Source organism: Microcebus murinus, chromosome 25 (genome assembly GCF_040939455.1).
Source record: "Microcebus murinus isolate Inina chromosome 25, M.murinus_Inina_mat1.0, whole genome shotgun sequence".
Classification (NCBI taxonomy): Eukaryota; Metazoa; Chordata; class Mammalia; order Primates; family Cheirogaleidae; genus Microcebus; species Microcebus murinus.
Window position 1 is genome coordinate 24,705,004 of NC_134128.1, and position 21,038 is coordinate 24,726,041.

At 39.5% G+C, this 21,038-nt stretch overlaps 2 long non-coding RNA genes across 2 annotated transcripts in view; one reads left to right on the forward strand and one right to left on the reverse strand.

Annotated features, from left to right (window-relative positions):
* Positions 1–6,648: 6,648 nt before the first annotated feature.
* LOC142864331 (uncharacterized) lies at positions 6,649–8,761 on the reverse strand. The gene is made up of 3 exons (XR_012914859.1): positions 8,643–8,761; positions 7,700–7,802; positions 6,649–6,792 (listed from the first exon to the last, which is right to left on the reverse strand). It is a non-coding gene; the product is annotated as an uncharacterized LOC142864331 (long non-coding RNA).
* A 48-nt stretch (positions 8,762–8,809) lies between these two features.
* Positions 8,810–21,038, forward strand: part of LOC105861458 (uncharacterized) — a 188,210-nt gene continuing 175,981 nt past the window's right edge. The window contains exon 1 of the long non-coding RNA XR_012914922.1: positions 8,810–8,932. This is a non-coding gene — a long non-coding RNA (uncharacterized LOC105861458). The remainder of the gene's footprint in view (positions 8,933–21,038) is intronic.

The following is a 21,038-nucleotide window of genomic DNA, read 5'->3' on the forward strand; positions in this document are numbered from 1 at the left end:
GTATAAGCTAGTTAGCTGTAAGTGGACAGGTATACAGCTAGTTAGATGTAAGTGGACAGTTACATAGCCAGTTAGCTGCCAGTGGACAGGTACACAGCTAGTTAGCTGCTAGTGGACAGGTACATAGCCAGTTAGCTACAAGTAGACAGGTACTCAGCCAGTTAGCTGCTAGTGGACAGGTACACAGCTAGTTAGCCGTAAGTGGATAGGTATACAGCCAGGTAGCTGCTAGTGGACAGGTGCACGTATAACAGTCAAAGAAGTCATTCCAGATGGCAGGCAAAGTAGCATAGTATCTATTGGTTTTCATAAAACTCCAAATAGTAAATGATTTCTAATATATAGTTACCTTTACTAATTGTTAGTATTTTTTTCACAAATGCATTTATTATATAATTTTTTTGACTATATATTTGAAAAAGGGTTCATTTTCTTAAGGATAATCAGTAATTGTTTGAATATTTTACTAATAATGTTAGAGCAGGAGACTAGGAGACAGAGCTGAGACTGGATGCAGGGGCATGCAGATGGGGTGCAGGTGTTGAAGTGAATAGCCTTCAGGCAGAAGCTAACTAGAGGGGCTGATTCCCGTAGGCAAGAACCTGCTTCTGCCAGCTGAGTCAGCTGTCTCTGCCACCTTGCGTGAATTTTGGCTAATTACAATATCAGGTACATAGTGGTTTTAAAGTTTCTCCATCCTTGAAATCACCATGACAGTTCCAAAACAGCCATATAAAGTATGAAAAATGGGAGAGAACACAATTCTAGGAACTATTACCCAAATTCCTAGTAAAAGCCAACCCCTTAGACTTGAATATTCTTTCCCCCAATTAGTGAGCCTTCAAAAGACCAGGCCCACTTCCTCCCAGGGCAGCTGCTCTCTGTGCAGCCTGGTGCTCTCTTCACTGGGAAGGTAAACATGAAATAAAATACAAGGTTTCACTTGCTTCACTTACATAGCACCTCCTGAAATTCTTTTCCTGCCAAGAAATTGGAAAAGCCTCCATTCAGAGGCCAGTAACAATCAATATCCCCTAAATTCCTAACCTCAGAAAATACTTCTTTAGAGCTAATTTAATCCAACCCTGTCAAATTCAACACTTATTGTTTAATATTCACCAAATAAAAGCATATCTTCATAAAAACCTTTATAGGTTTTTAAATCATTTAACATTTTTTTTCTCATTATCAGTATAAAATGATCCATTAAAAAACCCCTCTGGTTAGTCCTCCTTTTAAACTTAAGAACATTTGAGGAAAAAATGTTCTCCTATTTAGACGAGAGAGAGAGAGAGAGAGAGAGAGAGAGAGAGAGAGAATGTGGACATGGCCACAATGTGCAGTTGAGATTTAATAACAAAATTCTAAAGATCCCAGAGTCCACTTTCATTTCTTTTTTCTAATAGGTGTTCCATCCATAAGCTTGTATTTTAATGTAAGTTTTCCAAGGAAAAAAACTCGTGGAGTGTTGATGTTGAAAGAGGCTTGGAAGCCAAAGGGAGCCATGTTTTCATTTCCAACTGGCCACAGATCCTGATGTTAAACGTGCATTCATTGAAAACACTCATTTGAAAATCCCCTGGTTCCAGACACTGGGACATCCTCGCGTGGCCATGGCGACTGCTGGCCCTTTCAGCATGTGTGCTGCTTCAGTGTGGGGCTGACTCGAATGCCAGGCAAATATCTTTGACCGGAAGAATAAAATTTGAAATGTCCAATGCTGCTTTGCTCATGGGAGGAAACTGAGGCCTCAACTCACATATTCCAAGGAGGTTTCCCTCCTCACTGGCCACACAGTAGAAGTCCTGGTTTTGACTTTGCTTCTCCGCAGGCTCTGAGACAAGGCAAGAGGACGAGGGACTCAAAGGCAGGGGTCTTGGATCCGGAGCTCCGGGCTGTGGTGGGTGGGAAAGGGGATGGTTAACACCCAGAAAACGGTTCCCAAGGAAAGCATTCTGCAGTCGCCGCGAGCACGGATGACCACGAAGGCGTCTGGAGCTCATTACTGGGCACTCACATCTGCATGGCCTACAAGTCACTTGGGAAGAATTTCTAAATGCCAGTTCCTGGGGTTTGGGCTTTGCCAACAGGGCATGAAGTCAGGACTCTTCCCTTCAAACATCAGGTCAGGTGACTCTGAGGCCGGCGGCTGGAGGACATAGCATTGTAGGAAAACCCCCATGGCAACAGGGAGGTGGTGTCCGCTACCCAGGACACGAAACAGGGTGGCAGAGACTTCCCCGACGACCCACATCTAGGAGGGTCTACAGCACTTCTGCAAACTTTCTTATTGTTTCATCTTCCAAACTGATTTTGTGGTTTATATTAGTGAACTTTCCACTGATAAAAATGTTAGGTAGCAGGGGCACTGAGGAACTTACTCTCCTGACACCAGCCCTTCCAGCAGGGTGGCCCCAAGGCTGTCATGGAGGAACCTGCTTAGGGAGCAGGGCAGTGTGGCAGGAGGCTGGGAAATGGTCTCCGGCGTTTTCTGGGAGCACTTGCGTTATGGCCGTTATCATCTTGGTTGCAATTTGGATTGCAGTTTTTCCCTGCTCTGCCATTCCTGTGCTCATCATTGAGAGAAATTATTAGACTGTTTAAAAGGGGATTCAACCCCAGCGTTACCCATTTGTCCTCCTTGGCCATTTCATGAATGAACAGAAGGGTAAGTAGGAACTTTATGCCTTTTTGTGGTCTGGGGAGCTTTCCTAGATTTCAAAAGTGCATTTAAAACAAGTATTGACGATTATTCGGTTAACATATGCTGTTAATCTCCTGTTTTTACCAGGAATATACTAAATTCCACTGGTACCTCGGTGACTTAACTATGGTTCCACTTTTTAAAATCGCACTCTAACTAGTGAGTTAAACAAACATGCAATTTTAATACAAGGTGATGAGTGTGCTAATAGGACTTGGAGCCCGGCCATGAGAATAATGATGCACATCTTTCTCCATTCATAGCTTGATTTGCTTCCCACAAAAACCGCATGTTAGGGAGAGTCAGTGCTTTAGTCCTATTCTAACTAAGAAAGGACTAAAATTCAGAGTCTCAATTACCCACCTTGGGTCACGCGCGATTATGTGATGCGTCTGGGATTATCTCTGGCCTTTTGCCTCCAAACATAATGTCTATCCCACTGGTGTTTAAGGAATCCGAAGGTGTGGGTGAGCTTCGTGGCAATTTCGGGTCTGCCCTTCTCTCCGCAGGGGCGGAGGTTCTGCTTGGCAGGCCCTGCTGAGGCCGGCTCTCTGCGCGCTGGCAGGCCTATTTAGGGCGTTAGTATTTATGCAAAGATAAAGCAGAGCTGCAATTACCTGTTCGTCTGTTCCCCAGTCTGATTGTCAATCACCGCGATGTGGTGATTTAGAAGCCTTGTCAATCAGAGAGTTCATCCCGCTCCCAGCTCTGCCTCACCAGGCTTGGGGCTCCACCCGTGTCTCTTAAACAAATTGCCTACTTCTGAGTATCTACTGCTCGTCTTGACCTGCACGCCTAAATTAGCTTTATTCCCTGTTTTAAAAGGTGGAAACTGTGTGATTTATCCATTTGCCAGGCATCTGGTGGTAATAGCTAGACACGGAAAAGTGTTCCTGAGACGGGGGCAGCGTCTCTGGTAATGTGCCTGTCCGGCATGTCTATTAGGATGAGAACAAGCACATTTTATTCCTCACCTGGTTTCTCAGAGAAGCAAAATTCGCCTCCACCTCCATGCATATCTACATTCTATTCCTGTGCAATTGGTCTCAGCTTTGTCATTGGCCAAAAAAAAAAAAAATGCTTTGCCCCTCACGCCACCTGCTCCTTAAGAAAACGAAACTTGTGCATCGCAGTTGGGGCTTCAGGTCAACGGTTAAATTGTTCTTGCTTCAGAAGACGGGTTTTCATGTGCTGAATCCCATCCGTGAGATTAGCACCATTTGTACCTGTAATAAGGGTACAGGTGGGACAGGGAAGGAAGCCAGGAAAATATGCTCAAATTCTCCGTTTTCTGCCTAGCATTCACTGCTGTAAATTATCTAATTCTCATTTATTTGGAGACGTGTATTAGCCAAAGTGATTTAACATTTCTGATTCCTCCTTCTTGGAGGACATAGAAGGAGGCCTGGGTCCTGGCTGGTGCGGCAGCCACAGCATCAGCCACGAGTTCAGAGGGTCTCCGGAAGTCAGAGCCTGTGTCTTTCCCATCTAAAGCTCTGGGGTCTCGGGCACCCCAATTGTACAAAGAGCATACACAGGTTGCTTCCGCAGTGCCCCACATGCCTCTTGCATGTTAGTCTTTTCTTGACATCTGTTTCTTTGACCTGAGCTAGCCCAGGTGGTGTTGGGGTGCTGTGGGAAAACACGAGCTGAGAGGGGCTTTGGGGCTCACCCCATCCACCTGCTGTCAAGCAGGCCCCTGGGGCCGCCTGGCTCACCTTGTATGCTCACACCTACAGCACGGCCCAGGACACAGTGGGCTCTCAGCACGTGGTTGCGAAGAGATGGATGAAGGAATTAATCAACCCAAGTGAACTAAGCCAAACAAAATCAGCCCACACTAGTTTCAAAGCCGCCATTCAAAGCCCAGGGAGTAGGATAGGACTTCCATGTTGACTCTCCTTGTGCCATCCCCGTCCTCAGTGCCGATGTTTGGGATCCAGAGACAGAACAATTGTGTGGTGCATGTGGTTTTAAGCCTTTGACCCCTTTCGTCTAGAGGTGTTATGTTTGCACATTAAATACTAAACCTTTTGGTGTCCATGCAACATATACTGAACATTCCGCACAGGATCGTGGAGGGAAAAAGAGAAGCAGGTTGTGCGATTCCTACGGTGTTCACGCTGCAGGGTAAGGGCCACGCAGTCCCAAACAACTGCCAATGGAGGACAGCCTATTATCAAATGATCATTGAGAAATATAGTTATTAACTGCCTTATAAAAGGAAATAATCAACTCACACAGGGAAGGCATCATAGAGGGGTGACCTCAAACTGGGGGTGTGAAGTGCGAGAGTACCTTTTTCTCTGCATGTAAACATACATCGTGCATATATTTGTTTTACAGTAGTCTATGCAAAAAGTAAAAAAAAAATGCAGTCACACAAAAAGATTTGCACTGAAAAGAAACGTTTCTTTTGCCATTCATCCCTCCCTGCAGCCACTCTTCCCAAAGGTAGCAACTGAGATGATTCTTAAATGTTTCTTCTGAAAGATTTTCTTGTATATAATAAATCAGCAAGATGTCTTTCTTTCTAACACAGATAGGATCAAGCTGCATATGTGGTTCTGTATATGTTCCAACAATACGTCAGAACCTTTCTTATCAGTACAAATATAACTATCTCATTCTGTTTGAAGGGTAATTGTATTTCATTGTATTGACATGTGCAACTTCATGATTTAGGAAATAAATATTTAACCGGTTTTAATCAAAATTTATTTTAATGATTTTCCGCTAATTGTGTATTTATTTACACATTTTGGAAGGTTTTTATTACTAACAATGTGGGATTCTCTCTCTGTCTCTCTCTCTTGTGTAAATATGTGTGAATATGTGTGCATGTGTGAGTGTGTGTGTATGAATATGTATTTGTATTTGTGTATGAATATATATTTGTGTGTATATGTGTGTGGGTTTATATATGGGTTATGGGCATGGGCATGTGTGTGTGTGTGCGCGTGCGTGAGTGCACAAGTGTATAATTATATTATCTATATGTTTGTGAATGTGTGTTTGTATGGGCATAATGTAACTTTAATTTTGAAAGATATTGGCAAATTAACCTTCAAATGTTGGCATGTGTTCATGCTCTGTAGGTATATTAAACTTTTGGAAAGAAGTGGGAACTTTTGCTGAAAACAGCTCTCATGGGTAATTGTCCAGTCACTGCTATGGCTGTGGCCACCCTGTTGTTGACATTCAATGCTGGGCTGAGAGTGGACCTCAGGCTAGAGGGGTCCCCTTTATCCATTTTGCTTTCCATGGTTTCAATTACCCACTATCAACCATAGTCTGAAAACATAAATTGAAACATTTCAGAAATAAGCAGTTCATAGGTTTTAAATTGAGCACCGTTCTATGTAGCATGATAAAATGTCTCACCATCCTGCTCCGTCCCACCAGGGACATGAGTTTCCCTTTGTGCTGCGTCTCCACGCTGCCCACGCCACCAGCCCGATAGGCCTTTCAGTGCCTGTCTCAGCATTCAGAAGGACTGCCGTGGTGTTGCAGTGCTTGTATTCAAGTGACCCTTACTTTACTCAATAATGGCCCCCAAGCACTAAAGCAGTGATGATGGCAATTTGGATATGCCAAAGAGAAGCCAGTAAGTGCTTCCTTTAAGTGAAAAGGTGAAAGTTCTCAACTTTCTTTCAAGGAAAGAAAAAAAAAATTGTATGCTGAGATTGCTAAGATCTACAGTAAGAACAAATCTTCTACCCACAAAATTGTGAAAAAGGGAAAATGAAGTCCATGCTAGTTTTGTTGTCAAACTACAAAAGTTATGCCCAGTGTGTGGTAAGTGCTTAGATAAGATGGAAAGGCATTAAATTTGTGGGTGGAAGACATGAACAGAAACGTGTTCCAGTTGGTGGCAGTCTGGGGTTTCCGACATCCACTGGGGTTCTTGACACATGTCCCCCGCAGATAAGGGTGGACTGCTGTGGTTACCAGCCCAGAACTTTAATTTATAATTGATTAACTGAAGAGCTCTTCCCCACATTCCTACAAAGAGGAGTTGCTCAGTGGTGCTTTTGCTGACTGTGATTCTGCGGTTCCAGTAATGATTCCAAACTTCCATTTTCTGCCTGTTGAGATCAAAATTCCAATTAAAAATGAAATAACCAGAAATTATTCTTCAGCATATATACCCCAAGAGGATGGGTAACAAAGAGTTAAACCAAATGTCTGTTTCAAGTTTTATTACAAAGTATTGTATTGGGACACCTTGATTAAATATCATTCTGGACTATAATCTCTGCTTATTTTATAAGGTATACATGAAAATTGAAGAGGAAAATTGTAACTATAAGATGCTACTTTGTTGCATTACTTAACAAGACACAATTTTTTCAAACTGAAAACAATTTCAAACGGAAATGTTGTCAATGTCTTTTCTGACACACAACAATACATTGTTACGAAACATGAGAGTCCTAGAGCCTCTGCCAAATGCTAGCACCTGAATTGATACACTATTTTTGACAAATGCTTTGCTAATTACTTCTGGCACGACTCCGCTCTTAGAATGAATAGCTTTGTACACAGTATTACTCTGAAACAGAGTGACACCAAACAGTTATTGTGAGAAAGGAACAAACAGGTGGAACACCCAGCCGTTTCCTTCATTAGTTAGGACAATGCTATGTGATCGTGGCTCCTGGTCCCAGAGCTCCAGCCCCAGTGTGGTTCGATAGTTCAACTCCTGCACTCTGCAATTGCACCTCCTGTGTGCGTGTGCACACACATGCATACACACCCATGGCAAATTAGCACCAACTGGATGGAATAGAGCAACGGAAATTTATTCTCTCACAGTTCTGGGGACCCAAAGTCCAAAATCAAGACCCCAGCATAGCTGAGCTGATTCCATCTGGGGCTCAGAGGGACAGCCTGCCCCTGGCCTCTGTCGCAGCCATTGATGGCTCCTGGAGCTCCGTGGCTCTCCTCCGGGCATTGGTCCAGTCTCTGGTTCCATCTCCACATCACCCTCACCCTCGTGTCTGTCTGTGTCTCCTTCTGTGTCTCCACAAAGAGTCTTTTCCCAGTATGGCCACATTCTGAGGCTTGGTGTGGGCATGTTTTTATTTTGTTCACCCTATGAACATTGGGAAACAATTAGAACATTGACGTGTTAGACCTATCACTCTGACTAAACTTTGGTGAAGGTGTAACAGATACTTGTTGTTGCTGTTGTTGAAGGAACAAAAACATAAACAAGTGAATACAATATATCCCAGCCAAAGCGAGATTCAGCTTTCACTTAGTCCCTCTCCACCTGCTTTGCAAAATAATCCCAACTCTCCCCAGTTTCTGGCATTAAATTGTCTTCCCATCTTAGCCTTTCATGTTGCAAAAGCAATTTATGTTTTCTTTTTTCACATACACTTTGTGAGCTATTTGAAGAGCCTACATTCCAGGGCTGTTAGTAATATTCTAATATTTTTTCCAGAAAATTTTAGATATATATTACATTCAGTTCACTGTTCAATGAAACCAAAGTGTGAGTTTTAAAAAAATACTTCCCACATGACATGCTTTACTAGATCTTCCACCACCCACAGTGCTCTACAGTGTGCACATTTTTATTCAAGGTATAATTTCCAGCACCCAGGTACACTCTGAGAATTGAGAATATTGTTAGTACAGTAACTCCATTAATATTTTGGACACTCCGTATAATGCAACGTGATTGCATAAGTGACTTGATCAAGATGATCCCACTGGTGACCCATTCGGTTGTGGTTACCTTGTACAGTTGGGTTTTATAAAATTGTCTCATAATCTGTTGAATGTAATTGATGATTTAAAAAAAAACATAGTGGTAGACTTTCAATTTTTCTCTGCAAAATGTCTATGAAGATATTTTATAATTATGATTCTAGGCCTATTGAAATCACTCAGCAGGCAGTAACTGAGCAAAGAGCCCAGCGCTGACCTGACTGCGGCTTCCTTCCTTCCACGTTGCCATATGCCGTGGTCCCAGTGGTGGTGTCCCCTCATTCACATGTTGGAATCCTGACCCCAAGAGGATAGTGTTAGGAGGTGGCACCTTTAAGAGGTGATTAGGTCATGAATGGGATTTGTGCCCTAACAAAAGGGGTCCCAGGAAGCTGCTTCACCTGTGAGAAGGAAATGAGAAGTTTCCATCTATGAACCAGGAATTGGGCCACTCACCAGACCCAAACCCTCTGGCATCCTGATCTTGGTCTTTCAGCCTCCAGAACTGTGAGCAATAAGTGTCTGTTGTTTAAGCCACTCAATCAGTTGTATTTTGTGATAGAAGCACAAATGGACTGAAACCATCATACATTTGTTAGCCAGCACAAGCACCCCTGGGATACAGTTGTTGATATATATATATATATATTCCCACCCCTATTATAGTTCTATAAATTATAAATTATGTTCTAGAAACTTCTCAGATGCTTTAAGCCATTTTGGTTTATTTTGTAGTGTGAGGTAGGCTTCCAGCCTCATTTTTCATATGTGGATATCCAGTTGTCCCAGAACCATTTGTTAAAGACTCTTCTCATTTAATAGTGTTGGTGCCTTTGTCAAAAATCAATTAACTGTAAATGTGAAGATTTGTTTCTGGATTCTCCATTATCTTCTGTTACTCTATATGCTTATCTTTGTGTCAGTACCCTTTGGTTACTGTAGCATTTTAGTAAATTTCCATATTGGGAAATGTGTATCCTTCTTTTAAAAAGTTATTTTGACTACGCTGTGTTCTTTGATTTTCCATATTGATTTAGAAGCAATTTGCCAATTTGTTCAAAGAAGCCAGGTAGGGTTTTTCTAGAGATTGCACTGAATCTATAGATCAATTTGGAGATTACCACTCTCTTAACAATTTTAAGTCTTCTGATCCACCGACATGGAATGTCTCTCGGTTTATTTAGTGTTTTTTTTAAGTCAACAATGTTTTTTAGCAAGTAAGAGTAAGCATTACATTGAATTTCATTTTTTTACATTTATTCATAAATATTTTTGGCTTTTTAACACTATTATCAATGAAATTGTATTCTTAATTTTATTTTCCAATTGTTTTTAGTGTGTAGAAATAAAATTGATATTTGTACATTTAGCTTACATTTTACAACTTCGGTGAAATTCTTTTTGTTCTAATAATTTTTAGTAGATTACTTGATTATTTTCTGATGTAGAAAATTATGTTATTGGCAAAGAGAGATAATTCTACTTATTCCTATCTAACCTGGATCACTTATTTTATTTTGTGATCTAATTGCCCTGGTTAGAACATCCAACACAGTGTTGAATGATGACAGCAGACAAAGTTTTTTTTTTTGTTTGTTTCTTATTTATGTGGAAAGCCTTCAAGCTCTCAATCACTTATGAAGTTAGTTTTGTTGAGGTGTTTTGTTTTGTTTATTGATGCCCTTACCAAGTTGAAGAAATTCCTTTCTATTCTTAGTTTGTTGAGTTTTTAATCATGAAAGATTGTTGAATTTTGTCAGATGCTTTTTCTTGCATCTTATTGAGATGATCATATGACTTTTGCCCGTTACTCTATGTCCACGGAGTATTATATTCATTGATTTTCTGTTGTTATGCCACACTGGCATTCTTGGGATAAATTCCATTTGGTCACAGTGTTGCTGTATTCTGTTTCTAGCATGTTGGTTTTTGTTGAGGGTTTTTGCATCTATATTTAAGAGAGATGTTGATTTATAGTTTTGGGAGGGCGTTATTTTTATTTTTTTCCTTTTTTTTTTTTTTTGAAACAGGGTCTTGCTCTATTGCCTGGGCTAGAGTGCAGTTGCCTCATCATAACCTCAGACTCCTGGGCTTGAACAACCCTCCTGCCTCAGTCTCCTGGGCAGCTGGGATGACAGGCACATGCCACCATGCCCAGATAATTTTTATTGTTATTATTTTTGTAGAGATGAGGCCAGGTTATATTGCTGAAGCTGGTCTCAAACTCCTGGCCTCAAGCAATCCTCCTGCCTCAGCCTCCCAAAGTGCTGGGATCACAGGTGTTAGCCACCACCCCTGGCCTGTTTTCTTTTCTTGTGATGTCTTTGTTAGGTTTGGTTTTAGTGTAATGCTAGCCTTATAGGATGATTTGAAGAGTGTTCACTACTTGTTCTTATGGGTAGTTCATTGTTTACTTGTTTATTGTGTTTACTAGGCTATTGTGAATAATAATGTTATGAATAATTGTGTACACGTTTTGTGTAGGCATACGTTTTCTGTTGTAGGTCTGTTCAGATTTTCTACTTTTCTTTGAGTCAATTTTGGTAATTTGTGGTTTTCCAATAATTTATCCATTCCATCTAAGTTATTTTTTTCTGGCATACAGTTACTATGGTAATCCCTTCTAATACTTTTTATTTCTCTAATTTTGGTGGTGATGCCCCCTCTTTGATTCCTGATTTTAGTAATTTGAATCTTCTCTTTTATTTTACTTGGTCATTCTAGCTATTAATTTGTCAATTTTGTTGATCTTTTCTTAGGACAAACTTTTGGTTTTATTTATTTATTATTGTTTTTCCATTTTCTGCTTCATCAATTTTTTCTCTAATCTTCAGTATTTCCTTCCTTCGGCTTGCTTTGAAATTAGTTTGTTCCACTTTATCCAGTGACAGAGATGGCAGGTTAGGTTATTGAATTGTGATCTTTCCTCTTTTTTAAGGTAGACACAGCTGTAGATTCCCATCCAAGCTTTTTTTTTTTTTTTTTTTTTTTTTGCTGCATAAAATAAGTTTTGGTATGTTACGTCCTCATTTTTATTAATCTCAATGTATTTTCTAAGATTGCTTGTGACTTTTTTCCTTAACCTTTTTGTTATTTAAGAATGCATTGTTTAATTTCCAGATTGTGTGCATTCCCAAATGTCTTTGTTATTAATTTCTAATTTCATTCGATTGTGGTTGAAGACATACTTTGTATGATTTTAATTCTTTTGAGAATATTAAGACTTGTCTTTATGTCCCAGTGTATTTTCTATCCTGGTGAATGTTCCCTGAAGAGTGTGAATTCTGCTGTCTGATGACATGTTCAGTAGATGTCCATTGCACTTAGGTGGCTTTCAGTTTTGTTCAAGTTTTCTGTTTCCTTGGTTTCCTTCTGTTTCCTGGTCTTCTGCTTGGTTGTCCTATTCACTATTGGAAGGAGGGTATTGAAGTCTCCCATTTTTATTCCTGAAATATCTGTCTCTCCCCACAGTTCTGTCAATCTTTGCTTCATGTATTTCGGGCTCTGTTGTTACATGCATATATGTTCATAAAGGTTACATTTTTCTGATGGATTGAGTTTTGTCACTATAAAATGTCTGCCTATGTATCTAGTAATATTTTATTTTTTTGTTTTAAAATCTTTTTATATGATATTAGTATAACCACTTCAGATTTCTTGTAGTCACTATTTTGCATTATGTATCTTTGTCTAGGCTTTTGCTTTCAAAGTATTTGTGTTGTTAATCTGCTGTAGCTTTTTAATCTTGTTTTACAACACATGCATTTTGAATGGATTGTTTAATCCATTTACCTTTAATATGATATAATCTATTTAGATCTGCCCTTTTACTTGTTGCCTATATTGTGCATGCCTTCGTCTTCCTCTATCACTCCCTTACTTCTTTCTTTCACATTTAGTGAATGTTTTCTAGTGTAAAATACAGTAAGTGAATGTTTTCTGGTGTAAAATATTGTTCCTTTGTTTTTCATTACTTCACTAGAAACAGATCCACAGGGTGCCTCTTGCCACTCTTCCATAAGTGGAACTTCCTGTTATTCTTTTAACACAAATAAATACTACTTGGTCTTCAGTGAAATAGGGTGGAAGCTCTGATATGAGCAAGTTTTTCCTGCAGGCGGAAGGATGTTCACGAGAGGAGAGTCCTCAGAGCTATCTCAAGCTCAGGGAACTGAGCCAAACTTATTTTTGTAGTTGGTAAGAATAAAAATGCATCAGTGTTTTGTAGTTGGCAACCATCATAAAGTGCCTATCTTCATATATCAGTGTTAATGATGACATAATGCACCCCGGGGAAGTATAGCAGCAAAGAAACAATTAACTTAACATTTAGTGCCTTCATTTTGCCTGCAGTGAAAGACTAATGAAATAAGAAGTAGCAGCCTTTTGTATGCCTTTTTCTGCATCTGTGACTGGTTATCAACTCACAATGGCTGAGAATAATGGCAGAGTAGATTACTTCTGTAAAACAGGTATCAGAACAGCTCCAAGTACTCAGGAGCTATCTGCTAGCATTAAAATCTTTTCATTCATTTGTATCAGATTTTTTCTAGCCCATAAAGTAGCTAGACTAGAGAGAGATCAGGTAGGCTACAGCAAAACTTCATTGGTGAGGAGCCAGGGTCAGCGTGCAGGATGCAATCGCAGGAGTCTCTGGTAGTGGGCTCTGGAGTCAGGTCAGAGCTTCTCTCAGGATCACCCCATTTTAGAAACAAGGTGGCCAGAACAAAAAGGAACTGACATAAGTGTTTTGTTGTTTTAATTGTCATTTTCTTTGGTTAATTTCCTGTTGACTGGGCTATTCTAACAGCCAGGTTATTTTTCCTTTTTGGTTTAATGAGAATTTATTTTAGTAAACAGTTCACAGATCCTTTAATGACAGGTGAATTCATTTTGTGTTGGGTACATTCTGATAACTAATATTCAAAACTTATTTTTTTACTTTGATATTCTATTATTGTTTTTTGCTTATGATGCTTGTTTGTTCCTTGCTGAAAGATCTATTTTCTTTTTAAATCCAGGAATACTATTTTTTTCTGAGTTTTGTTTTCCTGTAAATTGCTCCTATATTATATTGTAATATTTTGTGTCTCTTGTACCCAAGGTATCAGCACAGGAAAATTCATGCCTGTCATATGTCAATTTGTGGATTATATACTCCATAATAAAATATGACTCTCTTCTTTCTGCTTATTTTATTTTCAATTATATTTTGTTCATTATTAAGTGTCAAAACATTTTCTGTTCTGTTCCATCTTTTTTTTACTTCATTCACATAATAGAGTTTGTGACCATCACATTACTCTAACTTTTCCACTTTGCTTTTGATGTGTTATATTTAGAAAGCATGTGGTTTGGTTTTATTTGTTGGATTAATCTAATTTTTTATTTTTTTGCTTTCTTGCTGTTTTGCATTGCAACTTTTTTGCTAGTGGAATAGGTTGTATTTGCTTTTCTTTCCTTTAGGGAATTTAATACATCCAGGTAATATTCCTCTACCATTTATTGATGTTTTAAATTATATAGCATATATTCAGCTTTCAAGCACTATGGCTCCATGAAATTGGATCACAGAATCCCTCCTCCTTCTCTTCATCCCAGCCAATCACCAAGGGAATACACATGAAATGAATTTTAAGACCCATATAATAGGAGAATGGGGTCAATCCCCCAGTAGGACAATTAGTTATCTAATACCATACATTTCCAAAGGACAGAAGACAAAGAAAAAAATCAAATAAGATTCTGGAGCTGTGTGGGACACAGTTCTGAACTTGCTATGAGCTAACAAAGCTGAGGTCCTCACTCCAACAAGTACTGAAAATTCTTGTGGGTATCCTCATCTTGCACCTACTTGAGGGAAAGCAGGTGAAATGGATTAAAAATGCAGTTTGAGGCTGAAGGACATACCCTTGAGTAGGTGGCATGCACCCTGGTTTTAGACATTTAACAGAATCTCAGAAGTCAGAAATATGACATTATTTTTAGGTCGTCAAGTTTTGGAACATGCCTTTCTTTCTCTATGGCTTTCTTGTCTTAGACCTGGATTTAAATGGATTGCATTCCCACCATAGGGGGATGTCCTCTTTGTTCACCATGACATTGTCTCCTCTCCTGACTCTCAACTTTTATTCTGTGTTTTGTTTGTCAGTCTGTGTTAAGTTTTTGCATGCAAAGGAATATTTGTTTACTGACTCAATACTAAAAAATGTGGAGGTTAGCTGCTCTTTTCTTTAAGAATTTGTAACTGTTGATGCCTGGCCTTTCAGCAAAGCCCCTGCTGTGGAGAACCGGGCATCCACCCATGTGTCTCAGAAATGGGCTGTTGATAGGTGAATGGGCAGCAGAATTGTATCCCATGCATGTGATTCCTTTTTTTTCACTTCCAGGAATTCTAAGAAAGCCCCTCTTTATTCATAAATGCAGATCATTCTATCCTTCCCAGCTGAAGATTGGGAACTGGGCTGTGTGGTCCTCATACCACTGGGGTTTGGGGATCTGCCACAGCTATGCAGTGTTGCCACTTTCCTGCTTGAAGTTTATTTACAGATATCTGGATATTGGTTGGCTTTTGATCTGAAAGTACAAGAAACTCTTCAACCTCTGCACTTTGTTTTCCTGCAATTTCCGTCTCATTGTGAAAAACTAAAATAATGTTATGGTATGATGTAGTCCAAGGAAGATAAGAATTTCTAAGTTTGCCAGGCCCTACAGAACTGGCTAATCCTCATCTACTCTCTCATCTAATAATTTTCTGAGCTTCTCTATTTTTTCCTACATTGTAAACTCATGAAGAGCAACACATGCTCCTTTGTTTTCATTCAATGCCTAGCACCTGTTGGGGACTCAGAAAATATTTGTTTCTAAAATGAGAGGCCAGCCCTCATTTTATAATCTCTGAAAGTTCAAGTGACACATTTATTGCACTATGTGTTATGCATAGTCATTATCGATCACTTAGCACTCAGAACAGCTTGTCAATTAAGGTCAATAGATGACCTTAATGTTAACAATAGCAGTAAAAAGCATGTCCACATTTTCAGAGATGAATCATTAGATTAAATCTGCCTCTAAGCAGACTTTCACCTTTGTGATGTTCCCACTAATAGGATCAGAAGTACACAATTCAGAAATAAGCTCACTGCCCATTTAATTTACTGCCCGAAGCAAACAGCTAATGAGTACCCTCTGTGGTGTTGGTTAGGATCTGGATTTTTGCAAATGCATGTTTTTGTCAGGCAGGAAGAGTAATTCTGTTCACTCATCACAAGTAGAGGCTCTCCAAAGGCGGGAGTCGAGCATTGCCCTGTGGCTTGCGCTCACGGTGCCTGCGGGAAACATGGACCTAAAAGTTTATAGCGAGCCAAGTATCCCTAGGTGAGGTATTTTGACACTTGTGGAATAAGACACTTCCTTTCATGCACCACTTTGCAGACCATTATCTAGTATTCACTCAGCAAAACAACAGGATGAAAAAAATAGTAGAAACTACTGAGAGACCAGTAAAAGGAAGCCCCTGATTGCTGGCTGTGCACCTGCCAGGTAATGGGCTGGAAGAGTTAGTCCGCCACCTGAGAAGGACATCTCCAAGCAGCCAAATGGAATTGAGTCGATGAAACAAAGCTCAGGACGGTGACATCTGGAATTAAAACTAAACACGATTCCTCTTCCAAGGTCAACAAACGCAATCCAAATGTTACAAGTACAATGTTGTGGAGAAAGAAAGCCGTAGGAGAAACTCAGTCCATATGAGAGCAACTATGTGGGCGTGGTTCCGAGCAAACAGTGGATTTGCAGATGCTGGGTGTGTTCACCTGGGGTTCGCAAGGTTCTTGACAGAGGAACCGTGAAGAAAGAAATGATGGTCATAGCCCCGAATTCAGCCCTGTGCTGAATGATATTTACGTAATTACCATGGTCTATGCATTTGGAAAGTTTGTATCTTTGAGAATCACATGATGTATAAATACAGATCATGTAAAATCAAATATGGAAATGAATATACTTGATGACATAAAGACAAAATTCTAAGTGGCAGAGAATAGGAGGTAATCAGGGAAAAACTAAATTAATAACCACCTCAAATTGAAAGGAAAGTGTTAAGGGGATGGTACAGCTGAGTCTAATCCTTGCATTTCATAGCAGGAAACTATAAGTATTCTCATAATTGACATATATTTGTGTAAAATCACGGTATATAGTCATCGTTTGCTATTATAAGAAAATTCTGGAAGCGCTATGTCAGGGGGTGAGGGGCTGAGGCAGGGGTCTGTTGTCTGCCCACTGTTTCTCCTGTGTTGTTCTATATTTGTAGCACAATAACAAAAATAAGGAAAAAAATGAAAACACCTGTCAGTACAATATGCTCCTGACCCTTTCAACTGTCCAGAAACAGCAATGAGAAACAGTTATCTTTAGCCTCTGCTCTCTGGGCGATGCAGTGTGAGATGTGGAGGTAGGAAGAGAAGTATCTTCCTACCTGGGCGATGCAGTGTGAGATGTGGAGGTAGGAAGAGAAGCTCCAGAGAGCTGCCCCCCCTGCACGGAGACGGGCCCAATACCCTGTCTGACTCTGACCTGGGGCACATCCCTGCACTTGCCTCAGCCTGATTTATTCTTATTATAAATTAAGTTCATAAAAAGTTTAATGAGATTTGTGGTTTCCAAAATATTTTTACCTTTTTTCAAAAGGAATCATTAAGCCTGAAGGCTGTCTGTTGCTATTTCTACCACCTACCAAGGTGATCGGCACAACCTTGCAATCAAAAGTAATTGTTAAATTTAATTTACATGTGGCTTATTTGTTAAACAAATATTACATCTATTTTATGTAGAAGTCATTTTCCTTTTGGAAATAATAAATAGTAAAGAAAAGATTTTACATAAATTGCCATTTTACCAAAGAAACTCCTTCTATAAGTGGTACAACTGCTGGAAAAACTAGCTCCAAATGTATGCAAAACATATTTTAAATAGGATCGCAAAAAAGCCATATTGGATATCAGACTTGGTAATGGTCATTTAAAATTGTTCCTTGTACATTTATTTTTTTAAATAATTATATTTTTTATTGAAATTTAGATTATTAACTTCATCTGTATTCATTTGACTTATTCAGCTATGCATAGTTTAATTTAGCTCTGTGAAGTTATACTGGTCTCACTTAGTAATAGCAGGTTAATGAGAAAGTGTGAAAATTCTGTTACAAACAGGTTAATGAGAAAGTGTGAAAATTCAATTATAAAGCTAGCTCTGAATGTTTGGAAGGGCTGAATACTAATAAAGCATTGTCTTTATTTTATTGTTAAATTGTAGAAAATGATCTCTTATGTAGTCATTCTTTTCACTTTAACCAAAAATAAAATGAATTACTTTTGATACTGTGAATCATACACAAAGAACTGCTTTGGGTCATTTTCTTGGTTACTATGACTGTATGTTTTAAACTCAAGCTACACATAATTAATAGTAAATTACATGCATACAGTAGGCATGTCTTCTCACATGATGCACAGTTTATTTGAAGCTATTTTAAAATTACTGTGTAATATAAATAATATTAATTTTATAACTCAAATTGGTAATATTTAATTTAATATTTATTACTCCTTGATTTCTGCTATATAATCCTTTTTCTTAGCCTAGCAGTGTCTCCAGGGGTCCCCTCTGTCCTTTGTCCTGGTTTGTCCCAACTTCTTCCCCTGTGGTCTGTCTAATCTGTCCCCGGAGGGCCTGTCTAAAGACAATTACATTCCTTAAATAGCCAGATGAATTTCCTCACTCTACAATGTTTATCTTCCAAATAATCAGCAGTAATCAACCATAGGAAGCAAGTAGCTTTACCAAAGCCTGTTTGCATTTATGGAAGAGCAACCTTGGGAAGTTGGGGGCGGAGAGACGTGAATCTATGTTCTCTCCAGTCTTGGGAACATGAGTGGGAGGCTCGGAGCCCCTGGTGTAGTGGATGACAGCATCTTGATCCCAGTTTTTGAAGAGCTGATGCTGTTTATAATTTCCCACCTCCCAGTACACATGCCATGTGAAACCTTTCTGCTCAAATCCAAATACGGATTACTTTTTTCCAATGAGTAGGAATATTTAAGCAAGAGTATGATACTCTGCCAAATTTAATCCTATTTTACTCAACTAAAACCCACTCCCACATTAAAAAATTAAAAAGAGAGAAGAAGAAGCCAGGTGCGGTGGCTCACACCTGTAATCCCAGCACTTTGGGAGGACAAGGCAGAAGAAAAGCTTGAGGCCAGGGTTTAAGACCAGCCTGGGCAACAAACAGAAAGACCCTGTCTCCAAAAACAATTTTTTTTAATTAGCCAGGTGTAGTGGTGCCCACCATAGTCCCAGCTACTCAGGAGGCTGAGGCAGGAGGATCACTTGAGCCCAGGAGTTGGAGGCTGCAGTGAGCTAGGGTTGCACCACTGCACTCTAGCCTGGGTGACTGACCAAGACCCTGTCTCAAGAAGAAGAAGAAAATTCTTCTGCTTGGCTAGGGATGGTCCATACTCAAGCTGTCAGGATGTAATTTAGACAGTCACTTAGAGTTCTGACACAGGGATAGCAAACCAACAATGTTGGAGAGGCTGTGGGCTGATTCTGAGAAATGGTGTAGGTTTCTTCCTATACTATCTTGGTGGAAGTGATGACATCAACTGAATTATAAAAATTCATTATGGCATTTATTGGCTTTTACTTTTTAATTTGATAGAAATGTTATTCTTTGTATTTTTGCAGAAACATCAGAACTGTGACCCATGTTTCAATGGTTTTACAGCTGAACACACACATTTATAATTTTTATCACTTTCAGATAGTTGTTATTTTTTCCCACTTGCGTACACTTAAAAAGCATATGTTATTCTGTCTTCTCCTGACCTAATATTAAACTTAGGATCTCAGCACCATGTATAAATCATCTGACAATGTTCCTACTTGAGCCTATCGGTTGAGAGAAATTGAGTAAGAAATTGAGGCAAGAATTAGCCTGTCTGGTTAAAATCTAAAATATTGGGATACATAGTAGTTAGATTAATACCACTAACAACAATGTCACTGTATGGTTTTTTTTTTTCTTATTTTCCCCAAGTCAGTAGATATGACATTTGGACTCCCCTGAAAGCAAAGTCATTGAAATAAGGACTTTGGTTCAGGTAGAGTAATTTGGGCAGTGGCTTATCCCATGAGCAAGAGTGAGTGAGTGAGATTGAGAAGCCCAGCAAAAAATCCAATTTAAGAGTGCATTTAAACATATCTGATCTTGAGAAAAGTGAGCCCGTTCCACATGAACTCTGAGAAGCACAGAGAACACTCTTTCAGAATAGTCTGCATGTGATGAGAGCGTCAGTCCTTATACACCAGCCACCACTGTCCATCAGTCCAGGGCAGTGCCCCAAACATGCAGCCTCCTGGGCTGGCAGGCAGAGCCTCCACGAGGGTTGAGCAGGACCCTTGTCTCCAAAGAAGGCTACGGCAAAAAGTGGACAACATGAAGTAGGGTTTTGTCACTGAGTCTGAGTTTGGACAGAACTGTCCACTCCAAAACTGGCACCAGGACTCACCTCTGCCCATCACATCACACATGGAGTCTGTCCTCTCACGATGTCTTCCGTGTGGCCTCTGGCCTCAATGTCTATAAAAAAGACTTCATGCAGGAAAATAATCTCTATCTATTAATATTACAGATACTCTTCAATGGTGACATTAATCTTTATAGGTTTGAAGACTCTTTCAAAGTGATTCCAGAGCTTTTCTTTACTAAAGTAAAATAATCTCTTGGTCCGGCGTGGTGGCTCATGCCTGTAATCCTAGCACTCTGGGAGGCTGAGGTGTGCGGATCACTCAAGGTCAGGAGTTCAAAACCAGCCTGAGCAAGAGTGAGATCCCCATCTCTACAAAAAATAAAACCAAATTAATTGGCCAACTAAAAATATATAGAAAAAATTAGCCGGATATGGTGGCACATGCCTGTAGTCCCAGCTACTCGGAGGCTGAGGCAGAAGGATCACTGAGCCCAGGAGTTTGAGGTTGCTGTGAGCTAGGCTGATGCCATGGCACTCTAGCCTGGGCAAGAGAGTGAGACTCTGTCTCAAAAAAAAAAAATAAAATAAAAGTAAAATAATCTCAATTTTCCCTCACTTTTATAATTCTATTTTAAAACATTTACCCACTCTTTATTGCTTTGTTATCCTTTCACTGGCTTTTGGATCAACCAACATTAATCTGTGGTGAAGGTAAGGCTTTACCATGTTATAAATTTATTCAATAATGATTTATCAAGTATCTGCTGGATGCACCACACTTAATGCGGCTGGCAAAAGAGTCAAATATATATTCTGAAATATGATTTTCACTCATCGGGTACTGCCTAAAGTTTTATTGTTTTATTTTTCTTAAGTTGATTATTGTAACATTTAAGGATTGTCCGTGGTAGTTTACACACGTTATCAATCTTTAACATAATCTAGTAACTATAAGTTGCGCCTCATAAAAGTAACAATAAAAAGACTAAGTGAATTTTATTGTAGAAGACAATGTCATCTTTATGCACGACGATCAAGTCTGAAAAGCAAAGACAAATGCAAAGGACACCCAGAAATGG